The sequence below is a fragment of the Vanessa atalanta genome, chromosome 28 (assembly GCF_905147765.1).
Source record: "Vanessa atalanta chromosome 28, ilVanAtal1.2, whole genome shotgun sequence".
Lineage (NCBI taxonomy): Eukaryota > Metazoa > Arthropoda > Insecta > Lepidoptera > Nymphalidae > Vanessa > Vanessa atalanta.
Genome location: NC_061898.1, coordinates 1,557,766 through 1,571,711, shown reverse-complemented (window position 1 = coordinate 1,571,711; position 13,946 = coordinate 1,557,766). Strand labels below are relative to the sequence as shown.

Sequence of the window (13,946 nt, the reverse complement as noted above, 5' to 3'; positions counted from 1 at the left end):
GGGAAAAACGGATATTCGGACCGATAAAATATTATTCGTAGCTTTTCTGTAGAAAAATTCTCAGTAACAGCCCAGTGTCTGGAAACTACAGGTAAATTATAAACTAGCTGTAAGCACGACTTTGTGCGTGTCACTTTGTTATATATAATATAATTCTACAATAAAAGTAGCCAAGTTATTCCTTATTACATCAGCTACCTATCTATCGGTGAAAGTCCCATCAAAATCGGTCCGGCCGTTCCAGTACCAGAACAAACAGACAGATATACAAAAATAGTAAAAAGATATTATTTTCGTATATGTACCGTGTATATATATATATACATATATATGCATTTAGTAATAAGCGGTTATTTTAATATTACAGACACTTCAATTTTATTATATGTATAGGTGCGAAGATCCGAGATGGTCCAGTGGTTAGAACGCGTGAATCTTAACCGATGATTTCGGGTTCAAACCCAGGCAGACACCACTGAATTTTCATTTGCTTAATTTGTGTTTATAATTCATCTCGTACTCGGCGGTGAAGGAAAACATCGTTAGGAAACCTGCATGTGTCTAATTTCAACGAAATTCTGTCACATGTGTATTCCGCCAACACGCAATGGAGCAGCGTAGTGGAATATGCTCCAAACCTTCTCCTCAAAGGGAGAGGAGGCCTTTAGCCCAGCAGTGGGAAATTTACAGGCTGCTAATGCTAAAAAAAAATGTTAAAAAAAATAGGTGCGAAAGTAACTCTGTCTATTTGTCCACGACCATATCACTGAAGAGATTTTGTTGATATTTCATTATGAAGGAAGCTTGAGATCCCAGGAAGGACTTAGCGTACTATTTATGCCTAAAACTTAAGGACCCGCGGGCGACAACCAATACTAAATAAACTACAGAACCATTTAAACTAAATAGTATCACGCTTAACGCAATAACGTCATAAATATATAAATGGATGCGCAAATATTTTTGTTATTGTTATGTCCGTGTTTATTATTATAATCATAATAATCCTATATATTAATAGCGTAAGTAGGGAATGCAGTCCCGGGATCCCGGCCTTATTCCAGTCCTGAAAATCCCGGGATTTTCGGGATTAACGAAAATGCTAAAAGTCTATAACTGTAATTTTTTTTATAAAATTACTCATCGTAACTTTCTTCGTAAACGCAACGTTACAGTCAATGTCACACATGACACAACACAATGTCGGCCATCTTGAATTGACAGCTGATTATTATCTGTGTCTTATTTTCGTAATAAGTAGATATCAACTCAAAGTTGTTTTCTTAGTAAATTTTTATGTTTAAGATAATTTCAAGTCATAGTCATTTTGGTTAATGTTTTAGAAGACGATTTAGTTTTTTGTTTGTGCACATTGAAATGTTAATGATTGTGTTTTATTATAGTAACCTAAAGTTCCTAATTGTTTCCTAAGAAGAATTTTATGTTTAATTTGTTAGTTTTAAAGATGAAAGTTAATGTTTTAGAAGTCTATTTTTGTTTTAGTTTTGTTCACATTGACACGGAAGTTGACGAAAGACTGCTGAGCTTAAATAAAAATGATAACCGATGATTTTTTTGTCGTTTTAAATAGAAATGTTCAATACTGGGGCTATCCCGAAATCCCGGGATTGTCTTTGTTCAATCCCGTAATCCAGGGATTGAAAATAGGGGCCGGGATTGCATTCCCTAAGCGTAAACCGATTTTGTCCCAGCGATTATGGCACGATAGCTGCACGGTTACGGTTACGGTCTCATTTTGAAGAGCTCCAGCCGTAGATGTGCAGAAAATTAAAGAGGATTCTTGATTACAATTTACTAAATTGTTACGATTTAACAAATGATTAATTTTAGAGAGCGGAAAAAAGGTAATACATATAGGTTTCGCGGGAGACCCACTAGTAGATTTAATTATTACTCTACAATATTATTAATATAATAATTAGATCCTTTCAAAATCAACGCTGACGTCATCGGAATGAGTTTACAGATCAACCTTTCTAAATATTTTAATCTAATATTAAATTTCCCGCGATTTTAATCCCGCAAATCAGTGAGTCCTGATTCGAAGGTGAGAAGATTTGGGGTTTTCAATACTGCGCGGCAGTGGAGGCGATCCGGTTCCACCTGAGTCGTTGGAGCGAAAGGGGTGTCGTTTAGGCTGACTCGAGTGCTTACCGGACAAACGTTAGGACACGGTGCATACGCAAGCGACTCTGTGATGCCCCCTGATGAAACGGAGTGGTTATCGCTGGTTTTTTTATTGGGTATTCCGGTGTGCTGGGGCACAACAGGCGTTCTTGGCACCGCTGACTCTGTGGGGAAACGCATTACAGCGTTTTTCCAACGAGTTAAAAATGTTTTATTCAAAAACGGGGTATCGTCACGAGGAACCGTGGAATAGGTGAACATCTAGAACCTGTCCTCTCGTGAGGCAGAATTCTAAATGGTACTCAAACAATACGAAAATCTACGAAAAATCCTTTAAAGATAAGAGTATAATATCAAAGTCGAGCTGTGTCAAATTCCAGCTCAAAATTCGGTTATTCATTTTTCAGAACTTCGAAAATAAATCCCAAGTTCGATTCAAAAGCCTTTTAATCCTTAGATAGTCCAAAATGTCTTTTCAAATGTTCCAAAAAGCAATCTAATGAATAAACTCAGTGTCGCATTTATTTAAGATAAGGCTTCTCAAGAGATATACTATCTAAAGCAACATTATTTCATATCGGCCCGGCAGATCCAGAGATTAGCGCGTTCAAACAAACCAAAATAGCTACTTTAATTTCATACGGATTTAAATATTTACTAGCTTAATCTGCGACTTTACACGCGCGAAACTTACAACATTTCAACTATAGCACACAAACGGTCAAGCCCAATTTTACCCCTTCGAGGGGTAAGTTAAAAACTCCTTTTTTATCAAATTTCATCTAAATCGGTTCAGCTGTTTAAGCGTGAAGAGGTAACAGACAGAATCACTTACGCATTATAGTATATATATAGTAAACCATTGAACTCAATTGGTGTACGCGGCGCCAGTAAATCACACAATGGACCACCAGATGGTATTTAGTTACCACTACCCATAGACATTATCGCCAATGCACCACCAACCTTGGGAGCTATGATATTATGTCCCTTGTGCATATACACTGGCTCACTCACCCCTCATACCGGAACACAACAATACTGAGTATCGCTGATTGGCGGTAGAGTATGTGGTACCTACTTAGACTTGTATGAAACCCTACCACCAAGACATTTCCGACATCTTCATCTAACTTTATCTAACATCGTCACAACAAACAGTTCACTCCAAACCTTATAAATTAAACACCTAAATTCTCATGGTCCACTTCGTCCCGTCGTGAGAACCCGTTCTATACAAGAGTTTATTGCGTTCAGATAGTCAGACGAGATCACAGGATCGCTTACGCATAAAACCGTGACGACAAACTGACCTTGCTACGTCACTGACGTATATATATATATATTTGCTAATAATTAGAGATACACACACACACACACACCATACCATCGGGCGTTATATATTACTTAACACTTGCACGATAATTGTTTAGAGGTGTGTCTGTCGTGAACAATCATTAAATTGATATTTATATCTGGAGGACGAGGCATTGTTATTCTAATAGCTAGGAGCACTAATCGGAGTACCGGTCATGGTCATACGAACGACTGACGCGTCGGTCATAGACCATAGGAGCTCTCCTTGTACTTCGCTTAATAGCAAAGTTCGGGAATAGTCTAGTCTAGTCACCTTACAGGAGCGAGACTGACAGTTTTAAAGGAGACGGCAGAGCAGGATTTATTGTTTCAGTCTGTGAAAGTTGAGGCCTCATATTTTTAACGGTCCAAATTAAAATTGCAGCGGTGATTGCCTCGAGAACGGGATGGACGGGTTATGTCAAAACGATCCCGAAGCCTCTTCGTTGCTTCAAAAGGATGATCATCGCAGGTATTTTAAAGGGTAAGTAAGAAATCCATGTATAGTTCAAATTCCACTTTACAAGTATGGTAAAGCGTTAATATCCAGCTACTGGGCTAATCCTACGTTTGAGACGACTGCAGATTGGTGTCCTCGAGAAGTTTTCCTACACAACGGAGCACAAGATGAATTATAAAAATCTCTTGAGCACATGAAAATTCAATGGGTGTGAAGCTGAGTGTGAACCTGTAATCTTGGGTTATTTTACAACAAACCACTAAACAAACAAAGAAGTAAAATAAGGAAATAATTACGTAACGATTTACGTCATTCGAGACACATAACAGGATATACCCAAATAACTAAGGACGGGACAAAATAGACAAATAGTTTTAACAAGGAAAATGGCCCTTATTTCCCTGTAAATAAGGATAAACACTTAATATTGATTCAACGGCATTCCCTTACCACAATCAAAAAGTATATTATGAGGGAAATTTTATCGATAGTTTATTCGGAGCATCTTGGACTAGAGGCGAGCTTTTAATTTGAAGACTCAACTCTACTTCTAGAACAAAATTTGGTGACTTCCGTGTTCAATTAATCTTAATAGTTTATGATCTATTGCAGGTCCATCTTAAGGCATGGTCCAGGAGGTGCATCAGTGAGACGCCACAGGTCTCGTAAAAAACTATTTCAAGGGGAAGGTAGGTTGCTAGAATACTGCTTGCACCCGGTTGCTTATTGTGCTAAAGACGGGACTGATCTTTCTGGTTCGTGAATATTATAATTAAATTTTGTTATTTCATTTTTAACTTATTCTCATGATTTATGTAATAGGTAGGCTGACGGGCCTATGGACATCATGGTGATGATGGTTTGTGATCATCACGGTCCATATACATTGACGCTGAAGGAAAACATCGTGCGGAAACCATGAGTCTAATTTCAACGAAATATCACCTATATATGTGGATCCACCAACCCCCATTGAAATAGCGTGGTGGAATAAGCTTCAAACCATCTCCTCGAAGGGAGGCCTTAGCCCAGCAGTGGGGCATTTACAGGCTTGTTACCTTAAACTTACGATTTACATTGGTTTTTTTTTATACAGCCATAGCGCCGCTCTCTAGATGGCCAGTGACCTTTTTCCGCTCGCTAAAATTCATTATTTGTTAAGTCATAGCAATTTAATAAATTGTAATCAAGAATCCTCTTTATTTTTCTGCACATCTACGGCTGGAGCTCTTCATCATAAGACCATAACTGATTTTACGTGCAGCTATCGTCCCATAATCACTGGGACAAAAATCGGCCTACGCTATTAATACATAAGGTGATCATATATTTTATGTATATAATCTAACATTGAATCTGCTTGGTCCAAAGACAAAATTATAAGTTTTTAAATCCCTAGGACCCTGAGATCTACTGTCAACTAAAGCTTTACTGAACTACTCTTGAGGCAGAGCGCATATTCATGTCTGTCAGTGTAGCGCACTGAAGGCATTTTAATCAATATCCGTTATTTCCCGTCGACAAGTTCGAACCTACGACCCTATTTAATTTAACTCGTCATAAATAATAATTTATCTGCGACAATTTTCCGTATACTATGACCTGGTAATCTTCGCATCTGTAAGCGCACCGTAACCTATATTTTATCTTGCACAGATAACACAATTATTGTTATATATACAAATAATAATAATCAAAGTGTACGTCTGTTGTATCAAATCAATTAACTGTTTTCATGTGACTATTTGTAAGTTAATTAAAGTAAATTATTAGCATTATCAGCCTGTAAATTTTCCCACTGCTGGGCTAAAGGCCTCCTCTCCCTTTGAGGAGAAGGTTAGGAGCATATTCCACCATGCAGTGGAATACACATGTGATAGAATTTCGTTGAAATTAGACACATGCAGGTTTCCTCACGATGTTTCCCTTCACCGCCGAGCACGAGATGAATTATAAACACAAATTAAGCACATGAAAATTCAGTGGTGCCTGCCTGGGTTTGAACCCGAAATCATCGGTTAAGATGCACGCGTTCTCACCACTGGGCCATCTCGGCTAAAGTAAATTAGGTATTATTAATTTGTCTTTCTGTGTCTCGTCTTCGTTCAAGATAACATTCCAAGGCATATATATATACATATAATATATATATAAAAGTTAAGTAATCGACTATGCGAGTTTCTTGCCGGTTTTTCTCGGTAGAATCTACATTCCGAACCGGTGGTAGCTTTCTTTTTTTACTTCCGCATTTACAATATTAGTATAGATTTAGACTATGCCTAGATGACCCAGTGGTTAAAACGCGTGTATCTCCACAATCACTACTGAATTCCCGTGTACTTAAGCTGTTTTTAAAAGTAATCACGTGCTCGATGACGGAAAACATCACGAGGAAACCTGCACTCGTCAAATTTCAATGAAATTCTGCCACACGTATCCCAACTGTATTGGGCCAGCAGTGTAATTAGTTACGAACCTTTTCCTCAAAGGGAGAGGATTTAACCCAAACGTGGAACGTTAACAGGCTGATACATTTTAGGTATATTGGATTGACATTATATTTTTGGGTAGATAGGAAATATGAAAGGGACGTACATATTTAAGTAACAGGAATGAGGCTCCGTATGTCATACGAGGTTTCGCCGGCCATGAGAGACCTGGAAATCATACTTATATTAAACTCTAAACGGCTTTGTCCAAATTTGGTACCTACTACTTATTTGAACCCCAATTACCGGACACGTAACGATACTTGTCAATTCGTGAGATTTTTATATTATATTGATGACTAGCTGTTGCCCGTGGCTTTGTTTACGTGGAAATTAGATATATTTACAGATTAACTTAAAATACGTATATACCACATTGGTGTGTGTGTGGTATTTCACCCTTTAAGGTAGAATATCCAGATACGCTTAAACACGTATCAAATAATTTTTAATCACTATCCCAAAAATAAACTTTCATGTCTCTAACTTGAAAAATGATGGACTCCCATACAAACATTCAACCCCTATTTTACCCCGTTAGGGGTAGAATTTACAGAATTTCTTTCTTAATGGGTGTCTACTTAATAAAATGATCCTATTCACCAAATTTCATGGCCCTAACGTTAATAGTTTGCGTTCGGCGATGATGTATCAGTCAGTCAAGACATTTAACAAGACAAGATAAAGTCCTCCTGACCGATTTTAACCGCGGCGGCCAACACTGAAATAACCTCGTTGATGTATATAGACAAAAAAGTGATTTGACACCATCTTCTGCACGGAACAGCCAGGGACTCTATTAAATAGGTATTAATAAAACTTTACCAATAGCACGACGACTTCGGAAGGGACAGATGGTTAGACGTTGTCCCTATGCTTTTTTTTATTTCCCTATGCTCGATACCTTCCCGATCAAAACGGTAATTAAAAATTCTCGCCCTTTTACAGATTGTATTGAAATATAATATTATTTAAGTATACATTTACTAAAGTAGTAAAGCCTGTTGACATCCCACAGCTGGGCAATTACCTCCTCTCCCTTTTGACAAGGTTTGGAGCATTCTCACCACGCTGCACCATTGTGGGTTGGATACACGCGGCTGATTCTTATTCATCAGCTGGTTTCCTCACGATGTTCTCCTTGACCCCCAAGCACGAGATGAATATACAAAATTGAATTCAGAATCAACGATTAAGCACACCTCTAAGCCACTGGGTCACTACGCCACTTAAAATAAAGTATCGATTAAGCATCTCAGTATGTATCGTTAAAGTAAAAATTAAATAAACGGAAAAAGTCACACACAAGAATCACAATAAACGCGAAACGAAACGTCTATAAAAGATAATCTCATCTAGCCCTCGAATGTTTCACCGAAAGGTCCGTTGAATCGCTTTACAAGCTACGTTTTAGAATTCAGACTACAAAGTATCAAACGCAACGCATCGCTCTATAAAAGACCATTTGACCTAGACCAAACACTCGACTCGCAAATGCTTTTGTGCTAAATGTTAATGTCTGTGATCTAACGTAACCAATATAATTATTGGTATTAATCAATTGTCTCATATTTACTATTAAAATGATAATACGCCATGTGTAAGGTGTTGTGTTGTGACCCTTATGCCTGTAGTTAACGAACTCATCTTTCATAACGTAACACAACAGTATATCACTTAGCAAGTAAAATACGTGAAGAGTACGTCTAAACTAAACATCAAGCAAAAAAAAACGAAACGGAGATCAAGTCCTTGAAATAATACATCTTTTGGCGTTTGATGGAAGAATTTTGCGAGTGGTTTTTTAAGATACGCGCAACGCGATATCTTCATGGTGAAGTTGCTCGTTAAACCGAAAATTAAGTGTGAAGCCGCTCGAAATCGACTACATATCTCACCACTTTTTTTTTTATAAAACATACCCAATATGAGTAGTTAAAGCACTTGCGTTATGAAAAATCATAAGTAACGGTACCACAAACCAGATCCAAGACAACATAGAAAACTAATGAACCTTTTCTACATCGACTCTACTGAAAATCAAACCCGGGATCTCGGAGTGGCGTTACCCATGACAACCGGCGTACACACTTCTCCACGGAGGTCGTCACCACTAAACGTTTAACAATTCCTTACGTGACCACTGCGCCACCAAACTTGAGAACTAAGATGTTATGTTTCTTGCGCCCATAAATCAATCACTACAATTCGGAACACTCCAACGTATTGCTGTCAGGTTGTAGAATATCGGATGAGCGAGATCTACCCTGGACTTACTTGCCTTTCGGAATTTCATTGAAATTAGACGCACGCAGGTTTCTTTAGTTGTTTAAGTCAAACTCTAAATGATGACTTCCGTGGTCAAGTAGTGTGTACACCGGTTTTCATGGGTACGCCACTCCGAGGTCCCGGGTTCGATTCCCGGCCGAGTCGATGTAGAAAAATTTAATTAATTTTCTATGTTGTCTTGGGTCTGGGTATTTGTGGTACCGTCGTTACTTCTGATTTTCCATAACAAAAGTGCTTTAGCTACTTACATTGGGATCAGAGTAATGTATGTGATGTTGTTCAAATATTTTTTATTATTTATTATTATTTAACTCACCTAACAGCATATCTGCGTGGTACTGCATCGTCGAGTTGCAGAGAACATATCACGCTTCTGTCGTCACCGACCGACCATACTTGTCAACTGAAAAAAAAAAACGAACGTTGCTAACTAAATTTATTACAAAAACAGGCTTTAATTTACAAAAAAAAATGTTGTTCACGCGGTTGACCGTAGAATAGTTCCTTGGTATTCAGCAGGGATATTACGGATATGTCACTTCGGATACGGATATTTAAATTATATTTTAATGGTTTCGGATATGGTTACCGATACGAAATTATTTCGAATTATCCGATGGTTTGGAATATTTACGAATATAAGTTTTATTAGAGATGGTATAAGAGAAAATTACAAGGTAACATTTATAACTTTATACGTAGGCTTTTATTTGGTATTAGTTATAATCAAAATACAGAAAGCCTTAAAAACAATTAGCTACTCTTTAAGTTTAAAACTGCAAAAACGAAAATACAGTAAATATTTTTTTATCAGATTCTTTTATAGTTTCGGATAGATTCTTTGCTATAAAATATATCTCCATAACATCTCTGATTTGGACCCAAAACTGGGTAAAGTCATGTCACGCATACTACAAAAATTCGTCGTCATAGGATAAAAGGAATTTGTTATAATTTAGCTTGCAAGATTTCACCTAAACTTTTTGGTTTTAGTCCAGCAGTTGGACAATTTCAGGCTGATATAGGTAGGCGGACGGGCGAATGCACCACCTGATGGTAAGTGGTAACTACGGCCCATAGACATTGGCGCTGTACAAGTTATTAACCATTCCTTACGTCACAATGTACCACCAACCTTGAGACCTAAGATGTCCCTCATGCTGTAGTTACACTAACTCTTCAAACCGGAATGCAACAATCATAAGTATTGCTGTTTAGCGGCAGAATATCTGATGAGTAGGTGGTACCTATCAAGATGGCACAAAGCCATACCACAAAGTTATTTGCCAAATATTCATAATCGGATACAAAAATAACACTGATAAGTATTACCTTGAGCTAATAATTCAATCTATTTATTTCTGATTACAGATTTTCAATTAAAAGATTATTTCGTGCTAAAGATGACACGTGATAAGACAAAATATATATACTAACACACACACACACGTGTACATACCCGTTCATGGGCAGAATTAGTTATTACACTGATGACGTTGATATCCTTTAGAACGATTTCGGTCACGACTGCTAATTTCAAAATAGACTTATGAACTACGCTCTCATAATCCGGCTGGATTTGGAGTTTGAAGACAGGACTTAGGTATCTGAGGCCGATCTAGCTATAACACTAAAGAGGCAGTCAAAAAAGGCTCTTCCAAACAATACACTAATGCAGCATGCGAAAGCAATCCCGTTGCGCCGGCTGTAGAGACAGAGAGGGTACCACTGATTTTTTAGTGGGTGTGTTAGTCGCCCTGGACACATCGACATCCCCCCACTTCACGTTGGGCAACCGCTTAAAGCGTTTTTCAAGCGAAAAAAAGGTCTTTAGATTGCCCCTTAAGGAGCCTTTAAGAGGAATGTGCTGCAGATGCGTTATATCTTTAATTGGTAAGAATAATTAACTCATTTCACGCGGAACTAACACCTTCATCTCATTTAAGTTTTTAACTGTTTCATTCGAGTCAATTGCATTTATCTTAAAGTTAAACGCGACGATAAAAGAGGACTAAATGATTTCATCAACAACATCATGAGCTCTTTGCTTACTTGCTACCATCTTAAATTTGTCGTCTATTCATCATCCACACTCCAATTACGCTAGCATTAAACAATTACTCTATGTTGTGGTATGTCCGGTTTGAAATGTGACCCAGTGCAATTACTGACACAAGTAGAACATTTTAGATCCTGCGTCGCGTCGTGTAAGATATGGTTCATACTTTGGCTATCTTAATAGTGGGAATCGTACATATTAATAGCGTAAGCTGATTTTTGTCCCAGGGGTTATGGGACGATAGCTGCACATAAAAAATCAGTTATGGTCTCATTTTGAAGAGCTCCAGCCGTAGATGTGCATAGTAAAGAGGATTCTTGTTAGTCATTTACTAAATAGTTACAATTTAACAAAGAACTAATTTTAGAGAGCGGAAAAAAGTTACTGGCCCGTTAGAGAGCACTACCTACGGCTGTATATAAAACAAAAAGGAAAACGTAAACAAAAATAAAGTAAGTTGTTTTCGACAAACTTCGATTCTAACTGAACTGGTGTAGACGACATTAAAAATTTAAATAAGGTTTCATAATTTGGGCGTCGTATTTAGATGGCTAGCTAGCAGTTTACAGTGAAATTTAATCAAAATAAAACCTGTCTTAGGTTTCAAAATTAATAAAAAATATTTTGTATAAACGCGAAGTTTCGCGGAAGACACACTAGTATAAATTCATATTAAAGATAATAATACTGAAAGTAACACACCATAATACTAGGTGGGCGAACGACTCACTACAATATATGTTGAAGTTAATTGTGGAAACAATTATGTTTAACCATCAATAGCCTTTTTAAGGGTATGTGTGGGATTTATACCCACTAAAACCACAAGGGCCGTCTTTGGCACGGATCGGAGAGGCTCCGCTCGTGGCTTGACGGAGCTCTCCTCAGGGGCTACAGGTGATCTCGCTTGTGTCTCTATTTACATTGGCTCACTCACCTTTCAAACCGGAACACAACAATACTAAGTATTGCTGTTTGGCGGCAGAATATCTGATGAGTGGGTGGTACCTACCCAGACGAGCTTGCACAAAGCACTTTGATGTATTTAATTTTTGCAACGATATCGTTTCGATTCGTCTGCCAAACTCCCAGCCCTCGAAGTTCGTTTTGCCCAGCAGTGGTACATTTACAGTGTCACTTTACAATTCTAATCTCGTGCTCGGATAAGAAGGAAAACATCGTAGAAGTAACATCGGCTGTGATTTCAAAATAACTTTTCTTAAACTTAAAATATGGCGATTTGCAAGTAGCTAAAACATATTCTGTCTTTATGTCCGAATAAACACATGAAAACTACATAAACTGTATATAATAACTAGATGCGAACGTGCTGTCTTTGGATAAGGTCCACCTGTTCGATTAAACCATCTTTTCTATCGTCCATTCCAATGGCAGGACGAGGAAAGATAAACAAAACTTAGATTTACATATTAAATACGATTATCTAATAGCTCTGCTATGTTATGCTAGAAGCAGTTCTTGATTAATATATCTTTATTTATAATACAACCATATTCCACTTAACTATATAAATCCACTTCCTCAAAAATCCATAATGAAAATCATAGACTATTCGAGTTCTCGACCAATGTTATCGCGTCAATTCGACGTCAAATGTTGTTTATTTGGCTTTTGTCCTCTTGTTGTTCGAATAGACTATAACCACTTAAATCCACTTCAATTTTACATCCAAAGTTCTGATAACAATGCCTTCTCACGACTAAATAAAGATAACAACAGATTATTTTAAATCTCAACCAATGGCGTCATGTCAAATCAAGGTCAAAATTATTTATCTTACTCTTCCTTCCATTGGAATGTACTTTACATATTTAAATTATCTTAACATATGATGTTTGGTAAGTTTTAAAAATAAAACTATTCTCCTTTAATCTCTTCAAACAGATTGTTGATAATTCAAAGCATATTGTAATGAAGTCGGTTAAAAATGATTCTAAATTCATCTTCGTCACACAATCATATCTGAAGGTCTTTGTCAATATTATAATTTTTTTTAAACTGTATTTATGATACAATCAGATATATTATATTATTATTAGAGTTCCTTATTTGTTTCCTCGAGTTCACGGGTTCAAGCCCGGGTCGATCCATTAAAAAGTTAAATTTGCTCATCGAGAAATTTTCAGTAGTATCACCGTCACTGAGAAGGGTAAGTGAGCTAGTGTAAAGACAGGCATGAGTCCAGTATTAAGAACAACAGTGTTCTTGCGATGTCTGTCCACACCTAAAAAACATTTTAGAGAGTTCTTCTGGGGCTCTTCACCAATGGGTCAAGACTTGACCACCGTCGACAAAGCGACCATTTATGCGGTGCCTGGGTTTATTGCTTCCCTGTATTGAGACCAGCTAGCACAAGGGACATAAAAACTTTCATAGATATGGTAAGTATCCTAATATGATGACTGCTTACCGTTGAAAAGCACATTCGCACACAAACTAATTTAAGAACTATATACATCGCAGATTAAAGAGTTCAAAGTGATCAGTCTATATGTTTTTAAAGTTAATGTTACTATTTTGAAATAATCTAATACCAAAGTCTTTGTCCATTTGTCTGTTTAACCGGCTTCAGGGTTGTTTTCGAAATTTTAACAAGATAGAGAGGGGAGTGTTCTTCTTTCACTTACCAGTCATTATTAGCGGGAATATTTATGTTTACTACAACATATTTAAAAAAAAAATTGTAAATAAATACCAGAATCATAGGTTACACAGTCGAAATTAGTAATATTATTTTATTTACTTTACACAAATACACATTTAAAATTAACTTTTTATCACATAACTGTTGAATAAATATAAATCTATACTTAGTTTCAAATCACTAACCATTCAAACGAATAAAAACACCAATAACGATATCAAGAAATGTCATCTTTCTTATCAGAGTACTTGAATAACAACATCTTTGATAGAACACTTCATAATTAACCTAGATTCGAGTTATTTGCACAAAAAGTACGCTCACAAAACCGGTTCTTTTAGGCAGACAAAAATGATTTTATAAACCGCTATTATTCGTTTCGCGCGAGTCAATGCGCTTCAATCTTACTTTTGTATTTTACGCTTGAAAAGACTTAAAATCTAATATATTTAAATAAACTTAATATATTTTAATGTCACG

The 13,946-nt window shown here is 36.9% G+C and overlaps 1 protein-coding gene across 1 annotated transcript in view; it reads right to left on the bottom strand.

Moving 5' to 3' along the window:
- The window catches only part of LOC125074613 (pantothenate kinase 3), a 37,490-nt gene that overhangs the window by 23,262 nt on the left and 282 nt on the right, over window positions 1–13,946 (bottom strand). The window contains exon 2 of the mRNA XM_047685974.1: window positions 9,059–9,145. The gene's annotated coding sequence lies outside the window, so the exon portion shown is untranslated. The remainder of the gene's footprint in view (window positions 1–9,058; window positions 9,146–13,946) is intronic.